The sequence below is a fragment of the Bos taurus genome, chromosome 26, assembly GCF_002263795.3.
Source record: "Bos taurus isolate L1 Dominette 01449 registration number 42190680 breed Hereford chromosome 26, ARS-UCD2.0, whole genome shotgun sequence".
Classification (NCBI taxonomy): Eukaryota; Metazoa; Chordata; class Mammalia; order Artiodactyla; family Bovidae; genus Bos; species Bos taurus.
Genome location: NC_037353.1, coordinates 45,056,461 through 45,076,433, shown reverse-complemented (window position 1 = coordinate 45,076,433; position 19,973 = coordinate 45,056,461). Strand labels below are relative to the sequence as shown.

The following is a 19,973-nucleotide window of genomic DNA, read 5'->3' as shown; positions in this document are numbered from 1 at the left end:
TCTCAGACAATGAGAAACCTCGTTCCTGTTATTCTTAGTATTTAATTCATCAGACTCTGAAGTGAGTGCCGTCTTCACTCACACACTCTGACACTCTTCATCAGCTCATCTCCACCCTCTCCCCTCCATGAAGATGCCCCCTTTTCCCCATCCCGACATCTGTACTGAGCAGCTCCAATCCTGGAAGTACAGACACCCCCCTCATGCCAGTCAGGTGCAAATGCAAACCCCTGCTCTGGGACACTGTAGCTCCCCCTGCCACCCACAGATGCCTTTTTGCTCAAGCCCACTGACCAGTTTCTCTGCACTGGACTTTTATTAACTTCATTACCGGTTCACGCAGCCTTAGTTAGATGCTGTAACCTAAGGAAACTTTCTGGGGACTGCATTGTCCCAGAAAGGTGAGGGAGTGGTGGAGCCCTCTAATATGGCCTGGGGGAGACAGCGCACTCCCCTGCTCCACGTGGCCTGAATGAAAGTTGTCACCCTGCTATGGGTGTAACATAAATGTGAGCAGGCAGCTGCTCCTGTGCCCTGGGAAGCCTGCACAAAAGGCCTTTGCAACCTTCACAGCCCTCACCATCACAAATGCCACCTTGCCCCCAATCCACTCTTTCGTAAGCTGGGCTGAAGACAGAAATTCCAGGGTGTACACCTGCCATTCTTGCCGTGCAGCGGAATAGCACCTCCTGCCTACTGCCACCTCCCACCCTAGGGGGTTGAACCTTCCCGCTGTCTCATTGTGCACCGTTGAGAGACTAGCGAACTGAGAAGAAAAAGGCTTTTCTTGACTATAGATCTAACATTTTAAATAAGACTAAAACCATCATTGTCTTTTGCCATGAAATTACTGAAGGTGGAACTTAGTGAACTTATAATGTATCAAGGAGCGTAATTATGAGATAATTTAATTGCTAAATCATCCTGTCCAAATTAGAAACTGTTAAAAGCAGAGTCTGTGCTCATAAACATTTAATATTTTATACTAATTTTTATTTTATGCCTTCAATAAAAATGATATAACAGTGTTGTCTTATATTTGAAAGGTTTGGAAATGCCTGCGATGGACTGTTACATTTTTGGCTCTCTGACACTTACTCAGAAGACGGCGTTACTCAGCTTTCTTTTTCTTAACATTTCAACGATAATGATATGGTGAGGAGGAAAATGCGACACACTCGGGGAACTTAAATAACTGTGAGAACATTCTAGTCACAGGTTGAGATTTGTTCATACGGAACCCGAGGTGTGAGTTTGTCACAGCATTCGCAGCTCTCTGATGCTCAGGAATCATCTTTTGTTTTGAAAACAGTCACACACGCTCCCTCTCCAGAGGCTTCCAGGGCAGGGCTCTCTGAGAATCTATTGTTGTTGTTTCTGAGACTCTCTCAGACGTAAGGAGCATTCCAGCAACTCGAAGCCAGGGCTCAGGGGCACCCGGGCACGGTTTAGAACCCAGCCAAATGAGGCACCGATACTACACGGCACCTCCTTTTTTTTTTGTTTTAGAGATCTTTCTTTTTAAAGCTCCTCAAATCCAGGTCATTTTTTGTTTTATTTTTGTCTATCTGTGTCAGCTTTCAACTTTTTTTTTTTTAACCTAGCTGTGGTGGGGGAATTGTGCCTGGAGCACACCCACCAGCATCGCTGAGGCATCTCCCAGTTCCCTCAGGAGCTGACCTGGCTGGAGAAAGTGAAAGACAATGGTGCTCCAAGCTTCCTTGGCTCAGACTGGAATGCCCACCCTCAGCCTCTGCAGATCTCAGCCCAGGGCTCCTTCGAGGACTCCTCAGGTGCAGGCTCCTCTTGGGAGCCATGTTGGATCACCACAGCGGAAGCAAACCTGCCCTCCTTCGAAGAGTCGCTGTTTTCTGGTGACTTCCTAACAGCTCACCACTTTGAGCAAATCGTGACTCCTGACCTCTGTGCCATCTTCTGATCCCCTTGGGTAGGTAACACTAAGTTATTTGAAAGCAGGCTCTCAATGGGATTCAACCTTGAGTTTTTCACCATGCCTCAGTAGCACAAAAACAGGTATTGAATGAATAAAGGAAAGGAGAGAATCAGATAGAATGAAGTTTCAGAGGGTAAAGCCTATATGCGATACGCAGGTATCACAGAGGCTACAGCTTTAACAGTTAGTTACAGTTGTCTTTTTTTCATTTTTAATGTTGATTTATAATGTAGTATTTTTAAATTTTTGGCTGCACCCTGCGGCACGTGGGGTCTTAGTTCCCTGACCAGGGATCAAACCCACACCCCCTGCATTGGAAGGCCAAGTCTCAACCCACTGGACTCCAGAGAAGTCCCAGGTACAGTTGTCTTAAGAATGAGGAAGCCGAGCTAATGGAGAGGATAAGGTCTAACCAGGCATGGAGGGACATTGTGCTCAAATTCCCCTGTGGCCTTGGCTCCAGTACACTTAGGTTCTTCTGAAATTCTGTAGCTTGGAGACGCCTGTGAAGAATCAGAGATGTCGTGGTCTTGGCTTCATTGTCAGGAACAGCTCAGGACTGGGATGTGAAATGTTGAAGTGAAAACTCAAAGCTTTCAAGAAAAAAGAAAGAAGACAGAGGCAGATGAGAACACAGAGCAATGAGGCCAAACGAGACCATCAGCCACACCACCAGCCGCACTTGGCCCACGTGCTCCCCCAGCCACCCCTGGGCAGCCACGTGCCAGCCTCTACAACGTCAGTAACACACGTACTGGACGGTCACTCCATCCGTTAAGCTACGCCCACCACCCCAGAGCGTGCCGGGTCACAGTCTGACTCACTGCCATCAGGGGCCTCCTTTTCTCTCTGCTCGATTGTGTGGAGTGGTTCTTTGGCCTTGGGCTTCGTTTCACAGAGCCTGGTTCTGGATGGTCTCCAGCGTCTCTCCTCCGTGCTTACAAAAGAACCGGGCTGAGAGGGCAAGTTGGGACCAGAAAGTTTTTTTGGACCTTCTTTTGGCAACAAGCCCAAAAGGCCATTAAAGCTAAAAGCCATGTGATTTTTCTGCTGGGCAGAGAATGGAGTGAGGGTCTGGTTCTATTTATGAAGATTCCTGCCTTTGTAGGAAGTGTGTGGTAGAAACAACCCATTTTGTGTTTTCAGTTTAAAAATGATTTCCTCTGTTCTGCTAGGTGAATAAATAATCGTGCTCCATTATGATAGAGATAATCATTTTGTTCACATATGAGGCCCTCTGGAAACAACAGATGATAAAGGATCAAGGCTGGGTATTAGGAAGTCTTAAACTTTTTCAAGTGTGTATCTTCGAAGAATGTTAAAGAATAAAGACATCCGGTAAAGGTCAAATTCGTGTTCTTATTTAAGGACTGTGTTCATTTGACATTTTGGTTGAGGAAAGACAGTTTCTCTGCTACTCAGAGAGGAAGTAAAAGTTGCCTAATGGCAGCTGTAGTGCGGCTGTTAAACAAAGGCCTGATATTCATTTCCTCTCTGTTCTAAATCACTGGGGGTGGATGGATGGCTTTGCCAGATGAAGGAAGACAACAGTAAAGGAAAATAAAACAGGTCCCTATCCACGAAGACACAAACACACATTTCAAATGAAACATGCTTGACGGACATCTTTAGTTTTAACATGCATACACAAATATGCAACCTGAAAAAGTGGCTTTGGAGGATAAAGTGAAAGTTGCTCAGTCACGTCGGACTCTTTGCAACCCCATGGACTATACAATCGGAATTGTATGGAATTCTCCAGGCCAGAACACTGGAGTGGGTAGCCTTTCCCTTCTCCAGGGCATCTTCCCAACCCAGGGATTAAACCCAGGTCTCCCACATTGCAGGCAGATTCTTTACCAGCTGAGCCACAAGGGAAGGATAAAAAGGAAACAAAAAACAGTGGCAGAATTTCCTACAGACCCCAAATTTGGTGTTGGCTTGCAGGAATAGAGTGCTCGATGAAGACTGTCTTGTGAGCTTGGACCGCTTGACGTGACTGATACTGTTCAGTGATGGTCGATCATTTAAACCAGTGGAAGGCCTCAGAGAGAAATGTTGTTGTCAAAAGGAAACTTGATTGTTTTCTACACCTCTTCCAGCCACTTAATCGCTGGCACAGAGGCATCAGGGTGTTCAGAAGTCCTGCCCATGGTGACTGCCCATGCTGAGAAGCTGCTGCTGGGCACAAGGACAGGCCCCGGAGTCCCAGCCTCTGCTGGCCTCTGAGCACCGTCCAGCATCACCCCACCTGCCCACCTCAGACACTGTCTGTCTTGCTGTTGCCCACACCAAAGTCCTCCCAGCCTCTTGAGCAGCCATGGGAGCAAGCGCAATGCTGCTGAGCTTAATTCATCTTCCTCTTACAGACTGTGTTAAGGGCTGGCTGGCAAAGATCAATGCTTCTCCAGCGTGCTTTGGACCAGAGAGGAAATGAGCAGAGGGGTTTTCAGTTCACCGCAACTGTAACTGTCTCTGTACAACTCTGTCTTCCCTGCCCTGACCCACAGCTGGCCCCTCATTTGGACCATGGCTGGCATTGGTGGGTTGAATTCTGTTTAAGAATCACCTGCCCACCTGCCCGTTCATTGGCAGCTGAGATATTTTGTTACAGGGCCCTTATTGTAAAATCTTTACTATCCATTTATTATAAATTACTACTGGCACATTTTCAAGTTGCCAGAAGAATTCTCTTCTGTGAGGCTACTGGCGTATCTTTAAAAAACTATGATCTAAACATTCATTTAAATATTTACAGAAGGAGTAAAGTAGGAAACGATCGCTGCCAAAGTGATGACTTTGCTATTTTTAAAAATTTGGTTTATCCCAACTTTTAAAAGAGTATATGCTGCATATATTGTTGGGACATATATAAGAGATGAGGTTTTTCCTTCACGAAAGAAAAGAAAGAACTGGAAAGATTCAGAAGCTATAGTAGTTATTGTTGTTGTTTGGTCGCTAAGTCATGTCCGACTTTTTTACAACCCCATGGACTAGCCTGCCAGATTTGTCTGTCCATGGGATTTCCCAGGCAAGAATACTGGAGTGGGTTGCCATTCCCTTCTCCAGGGGATCTTCCCGACCCAGGGATCGAGCCGCGTCGCCTGCACCTGCTGAACTGGCAGGAGGATTCTTTACCGCCGAGCCACATGGGAAGCCCAAGAGCTCAGAAGGCAGAATCTTAATTAAGCAAGTACTTACGGAATGTGAAAGCTGCTATGGGTTGGAGGGAGAAGAAAGGGAGAGGGAATGAATCTTGCTCAGCTAAAAGGGGAATCAACTCTGAGTTTTGCCTGCGATGACACCTGTGCACCTCATCGCTATGGAAAACAGCTTCCATTAGCATACAAGGACCTGGGGTTGCCATAACAAAGGAGACTTTTGTCAATGACTCAATATCTTATTTTACTGGGATTTCTGAAAAGCACACATTTTTGTAAACTCTTAGTGTTATTTTCTGACTGTTGCTGTTTAGTGCTCAGTGCTGTCCAACTCTTTGTGAGTCGGACTGTCCATGGTCAAAATGAGCGAGACTGTTTTGTTTCTGTCCATGGTCTGTCCATGGAATTCACTAGGCAAGAATACTGGAGTGGGTTGCCATTCCCTTCTCCAGGGGACCTTCACAACCCAGGAATGGAACCCCAGTCTCCTGCATTGCAGGCAGATTCTTTACTGTCTGCACTACTAGGGAAGACTGCTAACCACTAAATGTGTCAGAGTTGAGGATAAAAGAGAGTCTTCCACCTGCACCTCTTTACAATTCAGAGGTAAATTCTCATCCCTGGTGGCTCAGCTGGTAAAGAACCCACCTGCAATGGGAGAGACCTGAGTGTGATCTCTGGGTTGGGAAGATGTCCTGGAGAAGGGAACGGTTACCCACCCAGTATTCTGGCCTAGAGAATTCCATGGACAGAGGAGCCTGGCAGGCTACAGTTCCTGCGGTCACACAGAGTTGGACATGACTGAGCAACTTTTCAATTTCAAAGTCCTCATACCGTGAGAGTCTGTGACTCTGTTTTAAGAAAATGCTGGGACCGGGAAGGAGTCAGGCTACCCAGGGCACATGGTTAATGATTTGGGACCTTAGAGTTGCACTTCATTATAAATAAAAGGCAGTTCTCATGTTCTAGTAAATATGTTGAAATGCTTTCTAAAATCCCTCTACCTCTAAGAGTCCCAAATTCATCGTATAATTTATCTTTGTTTCTTGTTTGAGTGAGCAAAAGAAGCCTTTATTTTTTATTTTTTCATTTTTTAAATTCAATAAGCCAGTGCAAAAAAATCCTATGCATTCTAACCTATTTGGCCTCTCACAAAGCCCTTTAATTTGAAAGAAAACGAAGAATTATTATAGAGATCCACCAAAAAATTTTAATGCAAAATGAGCGAGACTGTTTAGTTTCTGCTACTGGTGCAATATTTTCTCACGGTTATGCTCCTGAAACATGAATCTGTGATAGTTTAAGAGCTGAATACATAATTTAATACTGCCCAAGGCCAGCATTAGCTAAAGCAGATGTTTGTGAAAGATGCATGTCTTTATTGGAGGTTTGAGCTGCCCTAATTCGGTCCATTTCACTCTGCCTCCCTTTCAGGGCTCACCATATCCTCTCTTCTGCAATGGCAGAGACTAATAACACATACCCCGTTTAAAGATAGCTCAGGAGAGCCCACTATACACCACGATGAAGCTGCCCCAAACACAGAAGGTGGTTGTCTTTGGGGGCTATTGACACATCACTGGACCCTCAGGATGTTACTGGTTCAACTTGATGCTTGGATTCTCTGCAATGTCCCGGCCACATAGTTGAAGTGGGGGACTGCAGTGATGGGGACTCTTAGGGTCACACATTTGCTCTGTGACTACACAGCTCTAACGAGGAAGCAGTTGGAGGGTGGCGACTAGGAGCACCAGTGTAGGAACCCCAGCCCCGCCCCGTCCTCCCTGTATGACCTCGGGCTAGGTCCTTTAACCTCTGTTCCCTCAAGGCAGTAAGCACATAGGGTTGTTCTGAGGATCCAATGAGACACAGTGTCTAGCATATTGTAAGGACTAAGTGGAAGCCATTTTTAATCATTTAAATGTTAGTCAATGTCCTTTGCACTGGATTTCCAACCTCTGATTCCGGTTCTGCCCCCATAGCTGAGCCAGCTGCCAGCCTCTCTCCCATGTGCCTGTCAGCCAGATATTTGAACATGTTCATCATTTTCACCTCTTTTTCCTCCATCCTTTGGACTCTTGATTACAATCACCCCTACTCACTGACATTTCTCCCAATGTCCAATGTTCCCTCTCAGCCTGGACTTCCTCCTCTGTCACTTCCAACCCTTTTTGGCCTGATCAAATCCAGCTCCTCCTTCAGATCTCAACTAAGATGTCCCTTCTGCCTGAAGCCTTCCCTGGTCCCTGATGTATCTCCCAGAACCAATTGTTGCTTATTTATCCCAAACACTACCTTCAGTTTCGCAAGAAGAGGAAGATACAGGGAAAGAATTAGGCAGGAGTGGAGGGGGGTGAAAACCCATATGGATCATGACTTGGAAAAAAGTAACCCTGCAGCAATGTGGACGCAGAACTAAAGTCACTAACCGAGATTAATACTAACGATGTCATGTTTTGAGGGGGCAGTGACTTTACCTCTTAATGGCTGAAGGCGTTGGTCTCCAGGAGGCGGGGTCAGTGTCTGCTTCATTCCTCATCTCCAGGCCCTGGGACAGTGCTGCTCACTAGATAATTCTTAAACATTTTGTCATCATTTCTGAGAGCTTACACATCCATTTTCCAACATGCTCCTCCGGACAAACTCAGAGAGCCAACAGAGCCGTTTTCTTGTCTTTGCAGAGGAATAAAATGGGAACTTGGGAGCAGTGGCTCATGAAAGCCAAATTCAGTCCTAGCTCTTCAGAGCAGGACTCTTCCACGACACTGAATGTCTCTCCCTGTCTTCCCCACTGAGCACAGGGAAGGCTCCACACTTCACAAATGAGAAGTACCACTGATCAAATAGATACCTGCACAGACCCTTCCTCTTGTGAGGGAAAACAGGGTTATATCTGTCATCTTTATTCACATGGATGGTAAAGGCAGGAAGGCAGATCTCTGGGATCGTGGAGTGGGAAGAGGTCAGAGGGCGCTCTGTGCCCCGCCGCCCCCTCCCCCAGCTCAGCCTAACTCTTGGCCTTGGTCTCAGTGTTACATTGTCATCTGAGGAGCCATAGCTTGCTCCTCGTATAGCACCTGGTGTTGGTTATGCCTACTAGCACAGCTGTCTCCTCTTAGCCAGGACAATTCCTTGGCTCTTCTAGGAAACAAGCAAAAGTAGGGCCTTTTCTGTTTGAAGGCACCTCACTCAGCCTTTGCAGTGAGGTGGAGTTGTTCTTGTTGTTCAGTCGCTAAGTTGTGTCCGACTTTCTGCAACCCCATGGACAGCACGCCAGGCTTCTCTATCCTCCACTATCTCCCGGAGTTTGCTCAAACTCATGTCCATTGAGCCGGTGATGCCATCCAACCATCCCATCCTCTGTCTCCTCCTTCTCCTCTCACCCTCAATCTTTCCCAGCATCAGGGTCTTTTCCAGTGAGTCGGCTGTTCACATCAGGTGGCCAGGCCTCCTTACAAAGTCCAGACTGAATTTAGGAAAAGGCCTCCATCTTCCTTTGTTTTCTGGAAAGACACACCCTGAGCTGATCCTGAACACAGTGCTTTTCCAAGTGTCTGAAAACAATTGGAGAGACTTTTGAACAAGGCCAGACAAACAACCGTTTATTCCTTTTCGTTCTCCAATCTCCAGTCTCCCACTTGGGTGTATTAAGCCCAAGCCAGGGACAACCCCAGCCAAATCTCAGGCTAGAATCCACAGCTGTGCTTTGCTGGTGCTGAGACCCAACTGAGAAGCAGTGATGAAGCTGGTCGGAAGAGGTTATGGAGACAGGCATAAACAGACCACATGCCCAGCAGGGAGACTGAACCAAGAGCCCCAAATCATCGGCCCAGAAGTCTGCTTGGAAGCTCAGGCTACCCCAGAATCCTCCATCGTCCCAGCCACCCCTGTGGATGCACTTAGCTCAGAGACAGGAGGGTGGGAAGGGAATCAGCCTGGTTGAAGGAGGCACCACGATGGGCTCCAAGCCTGGCGAGAAAGCGGAGCTCACGGCAGTGCGGCCCAGACGGGTTTTGAGCCTTTATCTTGGGAACTCTAAAATCAACATGACAGGGATGATGGTATCTGATTCCTGAGCTAACAAAGGCAAGAAAAGAAACCGTAAGACTTCAGGAAGGAAGGGGTTTTACCACCGCGAGACTTATTTTTATAGGAGCCTTTGCCAATCTGCTCTATGAAATCTGCCTGAGCTTTAACAAAAAAATTCAAATTTACTCACCTGAGTTAGACTCCAAATCAGTGTCCTGAAGTATTGCTTTTGAGTCTTTTGTCAAGATCACAAATGTACCTTTTCCAGATTCTATGCAAGAGCCATTTGAACTATAGTAAACGTAGACACACTCATTGATGCATTGATAGACAACAGGTTGTATCGAAACAAGGTGAAAGATTTTTTTAAATTTTATAAAAATAGTTATCCTATTTATAGGTAAAGGGATTCGTGTTTAGTTTAACTAATTCTCCTTTTACCTCAAGAAATGACTTTGGAGTTTTGCTCACTGTAGTTGGAGTAGGAATAAGTCAAAATGAACTGAATACCACGTTGGCATAAACTACACAAAGAAGGCAAGAGGCTTCATGGAATTTGAGGAAAATAAGCTCTATCGCTTGCAAAAGACTGAGTTGTTAGAGGGCAACATTTGATCTGCAAGGTTTGGGGGCTTACAGAGAAGCCGGTACACGTAGTTCTGTGATCTCCAGAGTGGAGCCGAGATTACAGAGCTTGCGGTGGAAGCTGTAACATATCCCCAGCTTCCTTTTTTCTGGGAAATAATTTTACATTATGACTGTCTGTGACTAAAATGTAGTTCTATTGCACAATATCACCCTCAGAGCCATCTTCCTCTGTGTCCAGGCTTCTGAATTACATCTCCAATATGCCTTCAGGCTTATTACATACAATTAGGAAATCTTCTTAAGTAGCTCATTTTTCCCCCAAATATGTAATTTTGGCTGAATGATATTAAGCGGCTTAAAAAAAAAGATACCATTACATTAACTGAAATTATTACTATTTTAATTTGCCTGCGAAGCCTTTATTTCAAGTATCATTTCGTATAACTTGTAACTTGGTGGGTATCATAATCCTGATAGAAGTTTAGCTACTTGATAGCCTGAGACATTTGGGGGGAAATCATTCCCCAAAGAAGACCAGTTTAATGAGTACTTCTGGTGTTAACTGTGAACCGCTACTTTCCACACTCTTAAAGCACATGACGAAACCAGGGACTTCTGCCACCTTTTTCAATGTAACACCTGGGGCTCTGTTCCTCCCCTCTCCCGACCCTAACAGTCACCCTCCAGGAACGCCTGGCCAATTTATGGAATTGATGGGCTGCAGAAAAAGCAGAGGAGCCGAGCCAGCTTCCTGAAATAGCAAGTTTTAAGATGAATTTCTGGAACAGCCACCTCAAGGTGCAATACAATGAAACTTTCTCTTATAATTTTCAACCAGCCAAGCCTTTGCCAAGACGGTATTATTTGTTGGAGAAAGTGACATCCCTGAGAATACAAAAAGCAAATCACTGAGAGCAATGGAAATCTCTAACCACTCGCTATATTTCCTCTTCAGCTGAAACACAGTGCAAACTGGAACATGCCCTGTGAAATGTTAATCGTGGGTGTGGCATATGGTGGTCTCATGGTGGAAATGGTGCTTGGGATTTCTCCCCTCTGCTCCAAATACAGCAACAACAAAATACCCAGCTGGTATTTCATATGGATTTTTTAAATTAAATCAAATATTAAATATAAAAATATGGCTATGCTAAAAGAGTGAGCTAACATCTTAATGAACCAGAAACAGAACTATAAAATGGAAAATGTCATGAACCAGAAGTCTATGGGGCTTTGAGCTCTGAAGCAGACAGAGTGATCAAGAGTTGACTCCTGTGACGTGGACAATAGCATATAGTTGAGGACTAATGGTGAGCTTGGGATTCCCTGGTGGCTCAGTGGTAAAAAATCTGTCTGCCGATGCCAGAAACGCAGGTTCGATCCCTGGGTGGGGACGATTCCCTGGAGAAGGAAATGACAACCTGCTCCAGTATTCTTGCCTGGAAAATCCCATGGACAGAGGAGCCTGGCAGGGTATAGTTCATGTGGTTGCAAAGAGTCGGACACAACTGAGTGACTGAGCACATACATACACACACACAGTGGGGGCTTTCTGCACACAGCTAAGGTCTGGATTAGGCTTTCCACATGTGGAAGGAGCCAGAAAAAGGCCTAATTACTGTTTGCTGGCTGTGGCAGTGTGGAAGGAGGCAGAGAGAGCAGCCCTGGCGGCACTCGGGCCAAGCTGTCCCCTGGTCTGGTGACTGGCTCTGGGACGACACCGGTATCACTGTGGGAATGGACACTGAATTACTAGGGCAAGCCCTGGGGTCCCAGGGTGCTTCCCAGTGTCCACAAACAGGTAGACAGGGTAGGGGTAGTCCATAGAGAGGCGGAAGCACCCGCTCAAGATGAACCTGCAAGCTAAAATGTCAAAGCTTATGACAAAGAAAGCAACACTCAGAAAAGTAGACTCCAGTCTAAATGTCAGGTGTATTCGTTTCTTATCGCAGCTATAACTGACATAATCTTAGTGGCTTAGACCAACACAAATTTATTATGTCTCAATTCTGTAGTTCAGAAGATGGAACCAGAGCCCAGTGTGAAGCAAAAAATCATTTTTCAATTGAGAGGCTAAGGTCTGAAAATAGGCATCAATTATCTAACTGAAGAATGGTCTTGTGTATTGTAACCAGGTAGCTTAGTTCAGACCAATTATCTTGAATAAGACACAGAGCATCCCTGCCACTAGGGGCGCTGTGCTAGTACAGCTGGCCCTGAACCATGAAGCGGGGAGGGGGTGTCATGGAAAGGGTGTTGAAAATAGGTACACCTTGTGTACACTGTACCTGAGCTCCCTCTGTTCTTCAATTGTTGGGAAATGGATTTCCCACCTTATCCTTAGTTGGAATTTTGATCTAAAATGTATTCTATAGTTCAAATTTGGCCAAGTATTCCTAGGACAGAAATATGCAGATATTATCATCTAGAAGAAGCTGCTGAGTAGGGGATCAGAAGGTAAGAAAAGAATAAGTGTGTGTAAGCATAAAGAATCAAAATATAGTTGAGCACCTAATTGGACAACTGCCTTCTACCACTTCAACACTTGAATCTTCCTGGCTACTTGCACAGTATTGTTAAAAGTAGAATAAATCATCTGACATGACTAGGTTTTAGGAAAAAATGTGAGAGTCATTCAGGCACAAAATCAGTTTGAAATAGATGAAATTTTCCATCTGAGTGGCTTCTACCAGGACAGAATGTTTCTAGCAGTGCAGTATTTTTAATCTTGTTTTAAAATAAATACTTTAATGTATAAATCACTCAATTGTAAAGGCACTTCAATTTTATTTTCCTTTAGTTTTGAGGTTTTGGAATTGCTCTGTGCAGTTCCAAGTAAAAGCTCTCAGATAAAACTTGCATGCCGAAAGCCACCATCACAAATGTGCAAGTACAACTATAAATTTATACAACACTCAAGCTGTTTGTAGTTTGCAAAATTTGCTAATAAAATGCAGAAGTAGGGTTTCCATTTACACTCGCTGGCACTGGCACTGCTTGTATATCTTTAGTGCAGGCAAAGATGGAAAATTCCATGCACAGAGAATCTTTTGTGGATGAGACAGTTTGCTAATATCTTAATGAGTGAATTATGATAATTATAGAAATCTTAGCTTTACATTATTTGTGAAGTGTGTGCGTGTGTGTGTATGACAGCCTTCCCAGGCAAACACAGCCTTCTGATTCAGCAGCATTCAGTGAGGAACATTTCTGTGCTAATAATACAAAATGGATCTTAAACTGCTGCATATTAATCAAATTCATTAAAGTACATTCATTAATTTGTGTATATAACAGCCAAACCGGGAATGTAGAGTTTGCTGATTTTGCACAAAATGCATGTATTAATGAATACTAAAACTTCCACATGAGTAATAGCTTTAAAATTTTTTTCATAAAGCAAAATTTTAAAGGGTAATACTGATAATTATTTTTTAAAACTTTTCCACTTTCACTTCATTTTGTATTATTTCACTTTAAGTGGAAAAAAATAAATATAGAAGAAAATCATTAAGAAATAAAGGGTAAGCCCAAAAGATTGTAAAGTAAAAAGAATGTAAGATTGGGCAACATTAATATTAAATTCCCTACCTCTCCTTCAAATCAATTTAAAAAATAGATTCAGGGAACCTTAGACACAGACTAAGGTCATGTACAAAGCATGAATTTGAAGCTGTATTAGGAAAGAGCTTTTCAATTCCTATATGGCACTAGAGGTTGGGTGTGTGGCAAAGGAAAATAACAGCCATGAAGGTGCATCTGTATACTCACATGTCTAAAACTAACGGAACATTTTTACATGTGTCAGGAGATCTAAGACTCGTATTAACAATCAGTGACTAGTGCTGGCTTCGGCAGCACATGCACTAAAATTGGAATGATACGAAAGTTAGTATGGCCCCTTTGTAAGAATGACATGCAAATTTACATTCTATTTATTTTTTTAAGAGGTAACTATGTGGTATGATAGATGTATTAATTAATTATGGTGACCATTTCAAAATGTACACATACTGTCATGTTGTACACTTTAAATATATACAATTTCATTTGTCCATTACTTGTCAATTTGTCAAAATAGAAAAAAAAAATCAGTACCTTTCTAACATTTTGCCCTTTCAGTTCAGTTCAGTTCAGTTGGTCAGTTGTGTCCAACTCTTTGTGACCCCGTGGACTGCAGTACGCCAGGCTTCCCTGTCCATCAGCAACTCCCAGAGCTTTCTCAAACTCATGTCCGTCGAGTCAGTGATGCCATCCAACCATCTCCTCCTCTGTCGTCCCCTTCTCCTCCTGCCTTCAATCTTTCCCAGCATCAAGGTCTTTTCCAGTGAATCAGTTCTTTGCATCAGGTACCCAAAGTATTGGAGCTTCCGCTTCAGTTTTGCCCTTTACCTGAATGCTAACTGCTCAGAAGACAAGACTCATTGCTTTGTCCTCTGTGGCCCTAAGCACAGCGCCTGGCATGTAGCAGGTACTCAATTAATAGGAAATTTAAAATAACTCTTGAACAAAGCCAAATATGGTAAGAGTTATATGAGAGGTATAAACACATTCACAGAGCAAACACCGGTGAGGCTTCAGGTCAGCTGCTGCGTGCTGATCTGCAAGCTTCCTGAAGACAAGACCCTCCAGTTTCTTCCTCTCTGGTGTTCCGAAGAACCCTACTCCTGTGTCATTCACGGGAGGGAAAGCGAGTGTGAAATTCCTAAGTTTGATCCCAGACATACTGAATTTTCTTATTAATTAGGAGGAATCTGCCAACTTTCTAGACTGTGCGTCCTTGCTCAAGAATAATGCTGTACATCAGCATTTCTCACACTGTGTTCCCCAGCATTCTCGTGCTCTGTGAGGTGAAAAGGGGTAGGAAAAAGGTTAAGTTAGTAAAATACTTCTGGTTCTCTCGTGCTGAGAGCTTTACAATGTACATGAATCTATCAAGGGTTCTGAGAAGTCTTGTTCTGTACACATCTGTGTTCCTTTTCTAAACCTAGTACTCCCTAAAATGATGCGAACCAGAACCAATTTTCCCATACGATCTGTTAATATATCATGAGACATGACTGTTGCCATATGTCTAATTCCTCTGCTAAAAATTCTCTTGCATTCTGTTGGCCATGTGTGCATGTGTGCTCAGTCACTTCAGTCAGGTCCGACTCTTTGCGAGCCTATGGACAGTAGCCCACTAGGCTCCTCTGTCCCTGGGATTCTCCAGGCAAGACTACTGGAGTGGGTCGTCATGCCCTCCTCCAGGGAACCTGCCCCACCCAGGGATCGAATTCGCGTCTCCTGCATTGCAGGCAGATTCTTTACTGCTGAGCCGCTGTGGAAGCCCCGTGTTAGCCACTGGAGCCATAAAACCATATATGAAGAGACCCAGGGGGACTCCTTGATCCATGTCTTTGTCTTTAAGAACAAACTTCAATTGTTTAGCTAAGTGAGAACTTTCCCTGTATTTAACGAGCTTCTAAACTTCACTTGTTCTCCTATCTTATTCTAACACCATTAACGTGGCAAACTTATCTTACCTATTTCTTGCTCTTTAAAAGACTGAGGTAAAATGGCTCCATACTCTTTTTATGTTTCTCTCCTCAAACTGATTCAGTTGAGGCCTTAGTTTTCGCTTCTCCAGATTCAAATCATTCTGTTTTTTCTCAAAGATTTTAAGTTGTGCCTCCTTTTTGTCATTGTTCTTGAGCTATAATTGACATACGACATTGGTTTCAGGCATAAGGCATTGTGATTCAATATTTGTATATACTGCAAAATGATCACCATAGTAAGTCAACATCCATCACTACATAGTTACAAATTTGTGTATAGTGTGATAAAAACTTAAATCTACTCTGTTAGCAACTTTCAATATACAATACTATAAATTATTGTCACTGTGCTATGTGTTACATCCCCATGACTTGAATTGGAAGTTTGTACCTCTTGACCCTAGTCACTCATTTTTCCTTTCCAACCATCAATCTGTTCTTTGTATCTACAGGTTTAGTTTCTTTTCTTAAGCCTTCATATGTGAGATCATAGAGTATTTGTCTTTGACTTATTATGTATCCGACTTATTATATCACTTAGCATAATGCCCTCAAAGTCCATACATGTCAAAAATGGCAAGATTTCCTTCTTTTCTTACGACTGATAATACTTATAATACTCCATGATATATACACAAATATCACTTTTTCTTTATCTGTTCATCCATCAGTGGACACTTAGGTTTCTTCCATAATGCTGCAATGATTATGGAGGTGCATATAACTTTTCAAGCTAGTTTTTTCATTTCCTTCAGATGAATGTCCAGAAGTAGAACTCCTGGATCATATGGTAGTTCTATTTTAATTTTTTGAGGAACCTCCATACTATTTTGCACAGTGGCTGCACCAGATTACATTCCCATCGACAATGCACAAGAGTTCCCTTTTGTCCACTTCCTTGCCAATAGTTATTTGTCTTTTTGATAATTGCCATTCTAACAAGTGAGAAGTAATATCTTGGTTTTGTTTTGCATTTCTCTGAAAGTTGTAACTCCTTCTTACTCTATTTCATGATATTTTAGATCCTCAGAAGTAAAATTGGAAAGCTCATTTGGTGAACATCTGAGTGGTATTAAATATATTTGCCATATGCAAAATTGTTTCATCACTGACTGGCATTAAATATTATAATTCTGATTGCTACATTAATTCCAGTTATACTAAACCCCTCTCCTCTTATACCCAAGAAGTTTACTTTTCTTTCTTAATTTTCCTTTTTTCTTTGGCTCCTATTGAGTCTCTTCTCCCACCAAGGTAACTTTTGATTATATTACTATATTCTAATAGTTTCTCAAGATGCTGAGCACTAATTCTACTTCTTTAGATATACTGTCTCTCAACTAGGATGACGAAAAGCAATTGCTTCCGCTAATAATTAAAACACTGAAACTTGTGAACTGTTCACCTCGTTCATAAATAAAAATAGATCCGGATAATAACCTCACCCTCATGTCCCATAATCCAAGACACTTTCTCAAGTGGGAGCAAAAGGGCCAGGTTTATGGGCTGGGAATTAAACACATGTCATAACCTCTGCAATCAGTAATCTGGGTAAACCACAGGGGTGAGACCCATGTGGCAACTGCTAGTCATATCTGCTAAAGAGGGACAACAACAAGAAACACGCGTTACCTGAATTCTATCTCAGCCTACTTGGGATGAGACTCTGAGTGTGCTTTCTCTGGTTGTAGACAGTATGGGATCACCGCAGTACCACTGGAGTCAGGGGTTGAGATCAAGTCACTCAGTAGTTATGGGACAGTGGGAAAGTAAATGGATCCGATGCCTTATTTTCTCATCTGCAAAATGCAGTGACACTGAACAGCATTATGGAGATGAAATGCTGGAACATATATACAAGCCCGCTGCAAATGCAGGGCGCTAATACCAACAATGGTTTCCAGCGCTCCAGAACCAGAGACCCCCGTGAAAGGGCTTGGGTGCCATTGAGAGTAAAAGGCTGCCTCTCAGCCCCCACAGACACCCGAGCGCAGTCACCTTTGTCTGTTTTGCAAATTGGGCTTCCAAGAAAGAATTCCTTTGAAAGATTTCACTGAATAAAAAAGGGGGAGAAGGTTGAAAACCACAGATACAAAGTATTAATCCAAGTAATTACTATAATTACAAAATGGTTATTTCATATTTGTGTGTATAATGTTTAGATTTGTACATGTAACATACACATAACCTAGAGGTTTGTACATTCTTACATGTAATGTACAAACGCTAAAAGTAGTGTAGTGTATAAAACCTCTTGCTGCTCACAACATCACCATGAAAACCTATGTTTTGGTTCTCAAAAGATGGTAGCTTGGTTTTTTGTTCTTCAGAAATAAACATATCAAGTGATGCTGTTCATTAAATTGCATGGTATGAAACAATGTCGTACATGACACATATACATGACCAACACAACCAAACATTAAGCTACACAACATGAGTTCTCTTAATTATTAGCTGTCATATTGAGATTAAATTGGGCATTAAATTAAGTTTAAAAAGAGATTAAATTGTGACATGAGGTACAGTAAAGACACAATAGGCATTGAAAATAAAAGGCAATTATTCAGAATGAAATCACAGTATTAGGGACCTGAATACTTGTCGCTTTCAAATTTAAATCTAAGTTTATTTTAGTCTAAAAATAGGGATGAAAAGTGAATTTCATCATCTTAGTCTCTTAAATTTGGAAATCAACGGTCTATCATTTACCATCCATAACTGAAGTTTCTGACAATGTTGACTTTTAATTCTGATATCAAGAAGTTTCTATCAATTTATACCACAATTTATGCTTACATATAGTTATTTTCTCTACCTAAATTTCTCCTTAGTTGATAAGCTCTACAGTCCAGCTTAATATTAAGATACTTTTTCAATCTTTTAAAATCAACTTTTCCTCTTTAACCTTTGCATATCCCCCATGGGCTAGAAAGATTTGTCAAGCTTTAACTTCCGTAATTTGTATACTGTACATTACAACTAAAGAATAGTCTTTCTTTAGCACACCATCAACCCCACAGAAATTTCAACATGCTGTCCACTTTTTCCGTCTCTTCCTGTTTGAAGATCCCTAATTTTAGAGAATACAGTGTTAAGAATATGATGTACACAAACATAAAGTAATCTTGTCAGCCATGCTCTTTTATAGTTGTAGCCCACAGGCTTATCTTCTTGCAGCTAGAGCTTATGGAGTTGTCCTTGTGAATCTTATTTTCAACAGAAATGCCTTCTCCTAAAAAAAAAAAACCAAAGCCCCCAAGTTGACCTTACCCAAGGGATATAAATTATGCAAAATAATTTCTTTTAAAAATGAAATGATGAATTCACCACTTTACTTGCATGATCAGTCAATGCTGGAAATGTTGTGATAAGCTTGTAACTTTAATATTTGAAGCTTGGAACTTGAAGCTTCCAAGATGAAATTCTGTTTCCCAATGGAAGTGCCATATTTTTATTCAAAGCTTTTTTTCTTTTTATGCCATTCTAGGATACAGTTCTAGTCCATGATTTGTATTTGGATGTGGCACAGATTTTGAAATTTCATTAATAAAAACAAATCCATTTTCTGGTTGATTTCTTCACAGAGCCTTTCTACTGCTTCAAATTGTCCACTGAGGTCATTCGTAGCAGTCTGGGAGTGTGTGGTGCCTTGGACTGGTCCAGGTTTCTGAAATCTATGTCATGCATTCTGCACGGGAGGCTGAAATGTTAAGACCTTTCACAAACACTTGCACAAACAGGAGCCTGTTTACAAAATGACTCCCAAAGCCATGTCTCTCTGCCAGCATTTGTCTGTCAATCTTCCAAGTTCTGAGGTCCCACAGTAGCTTTAGTTCTCCATGTTTCCCAGGCCACCCAGCCTGGGCAGAAAAGAGTCACAGTGACAGTCACAAAACAGATTGCTCTCCTTCTACCTCCAGGGAGTTGGGAAAACCCTTGAGCTATTCACCATACTCCTCCCTTCTCTTGCAGCCGCTGTGAATAAGGTCTCCTGCTGCTCTGGGACCCTACTCTGCTCCAAGCTCTCTTAGGTAGAACCTCTTGATTTCAAGGTGACCTGGGCTTTGTCCCACGACAGCAAAGTGACAAGGCTCTGGGCTGGGATACAATGTAAATGACATACTCCTGCTAACCTCCAAGTCCTCTTCCTCCACAATTACAGGAGCACAATCCTGTAATTGTTTTGTGCTGCGTTTACTTCTAGGTGAGACGGCACTGTAGAGGTTAAGGGGTGGAGGGAGCAAATGAAGAGGTGGGCCAACCAAAGATGATGTGGATTGGTGGGCTGAGGGCACACCCATTTGGGCAGGTCAGAAGTTCATAGTTAACCCATCCTTTCAGATGGTCAATTTTACCCAAATCAACATCTGAAAGAGATCGTCCAACCCCAAAGTGAGCTACCTTGTGGTAAATAAAACAATTTATGAATCTCTTTAGAATTCCAGATGGATTCCAGACTACCCTTACAGGCTGGCTCCTTGGACATCTACCTAAGTGGTCAGGTGTCACTCAGTCTCTGCTCAATGTGAGAAGTCACTTTCTCTTCCTCCCAAGGATATCATCCCCCCAAGGCCTGGGAACCCTCCTGCAAACGTCCTGGCGGGGCCTGACTGCCAGGAATCCCCAGGGAACACGGGCCCGGGTCCTCAGGGTGGCCTTATAGCTCTAAAGAATCCTGGGTCAGGAACGGAGAATCCA

The 19,973-nt window shown here is 42.9% G+C and overlaps 1 long non-coding RNA gene and 1 pseudogene across 1 annotated transcript; one reads left to right on the top strand and one right to left on the bottom strand.

Annotated features, from left to right (window-relative positions):
* Positions 1-13,227: 13,227 nt before the first annotated feature.
* LOC132343978 (uncharacterized) lies at positions 13,228-19,632 on the bottom strand. Its single transcript, XR_009493028.1, has 3 exons — positions 16,905-19,632; positions 15,258-15,427; positions 13,228-14,575 (listed from the first exon to the last, which is right to left on the bottom strand). It is a non-coding gene; the product is annotated as an uncharacterized lncRNA (long non-coding RNA).
* LOC112444552 (uncharacterized) lies at positions 13,575-13,675 on the top strand (annotated as a pseudogene).
* Positions 19,633-19,973: the final 341 nt, after the last annotated feature.